The sequence below is a fragment of the Pteropus vampyrus genome, unplaced genomic scaffold, assembly GCF_000151845.1.
Source record: "Pteropus vampyrus isolate Shadow unplaced genomic scaffold, Pvam_2.0 Scaffold68, whole genome shotgun sequence".
NCBI classification, from domain to species: domain Eukaryota; kingdom Metazoa; phylum Chordata; class Mammalia; order Chiroptera; family Pteropodidae; genus Pteropus; species Pteropus vampyrus.
Genome location: NW_011888849.1, coordinates 3,081,484 through 3,083,608, shown reverse-complemented (window position 1 = coordinate 3,083,608; position 2,125 = coordinate 3,081,484).

Here is a 2,125-nt window from a genome sequence, read left to right as displayed (position 1 = left end):
ATCAATATTTTATTTAAATTTCTTTACTTTGTGTCTAATGTCCTATATATGTTCCAGGTCCCTTTGAGCACATCACATTCTGTTTAGTTGTCATATCTCTTTAGCCTCCTCTTGGTTGTAACAGTTTCTCACACTTTGTTTTTGGTGACCTTGACAATTTTGAGGAATACAAGTCAAATATTCTGTAGAATATCTCTTGATTAGAATTTTTCTGATATTTTTCTTATGATTAGACTGGTGTTATGGATTTGGAGAAAAAAAAGATTGCAAAACTAAAGTGTAATTTTTTTATCATATCATATCAATATCTGTATAATTTATCACAATTGATGTTAACCTTGATCACCTGGCTGAGGTAGTGGATGTCAGGTTTCTCCATTATAAAGTTACTATTTTGTTCTCTCTTTCCATACTGTATTCTTGGAAAGAAAGTCACTATGTGCAGCCCACTCTTAGGTAAGGCAGAGTTATGACCACCTCCTTCAGGGCAAAGAATCTACACAAGTTATTTGGAATTATTCTGTACAGAACAATTATCTATTCTCCTCCAGTTAATTATTTAATTATTTACTCATATCGGTATGGACTCATAGATACTTATTTTATGCTTTGGATTATAATCTAATATTACTTTTTTTTTTTTCCTCAAATAGTTTCAGCTTTGGACACTGGGAGCTTTTTCAGTTAGTTCTTGTGTCTCCTTCGCATATCCACATTTATTTTGGCATTTTATTTTGAGCATATTCTTGCTTTCTGGCACTACAAAATATTCCAGGCTCATCTCATGTATTTCTTGCACCAGTCTTAGAATCAGTCATTTCTCCAAAGATTCCTTGCTCTTTTTTATTGGAGAATGGAATTAGAAACCAAGATCTGGTCACGATGTGTGTTCGCTGTTTCTGGGGTGTTGTTGATTCCAGGCCCTCTCAGCTGACATAATAAAAGCAACACAGTGCATGCACTAACCTATATGGCCTACATATACTTATCAAAGACTTTTTGACATATACATATCAAAAACAATACAGAAAACCAGGAGCACATTGGAAATGTACATGGCTCTTGTGCAGTGTTTTTGTTTTTTTTTTTAATCTCTGTACTATTAACAATTTGGGCTGGATAAGTCCTTATTATGGAGGTTGGAATGCACATTGTAGGATGTTTAGCAGCATCATTGGCCTCTACCCATTAGATGCCAATAGCACACCCCTTCCCCCAGTTGTGACAACTAAAGATATCTCGACATTGTCAAATGCTGTAAACCACTATTTTAGTCCAAAGTCTGAAGAAAGCCTTTTGGTTTCTGTATGTTTAATGGAAAGTCAGACATCTTAACCTTTTGAAATTCATTTTTCAAATAAGATCTAAATTAAAATTGAAGACCATTGACCACTAAATCAAATTACATCAAGAGATTCTCTCTCCTCTTTTTCTTACATGTCCATTTTTTAATTTATCCTCAATTTGCAAATGTTCTTTTCTCTCTAACATTTGTTTAATTTAATAAAAATATGTGATTTCATTTGTCTATTTTTAGTTTGCTAACTTTGCTTGTAATTTGCTGGTAACCATATTCTGATTTTTGAACCACCACTAACCTATTAGATGGGGACTGGCCATTTATAGAAGATATCATCCTGAGGTTTCAGGAGAAACCAAATCTGCCAACACCTCGATCTTGGACCTACCAGCACCAAAACTGTGAGAAAAAATTTCTGTTGTTTAAGCCACTCAGTCTGTGGTATTTTGGTATGGTGGCCCTAGCAGACTAACATACCCTCCTTAATGCTTTTTGAGGTTCTGTGATAGCACGCACATCGTAGATTCTAGAATAATGTGTAACACATTGATAAGCTATTTGAAGACAAAGATTCATAGACTAAATGTGTTTGTTGGTTGTTTGATTTTCTTTATTGAATTACGAACTAGAAAACAGCATCATAGATCTTGTCTATTACCCACGAATCCTAAAACGACATATAGTCCATTAGAAAGAATTGTTAGTGAAAACTAATTTTTTTTCTTTTAACAAAGTTGCTAAGATTCTCAGTATAAAAATCATAGCCTTTTTTTCTAAGTTCAAAATACAACAGTAACAATAAGTAGCATTTAGCCTTTCTATGTG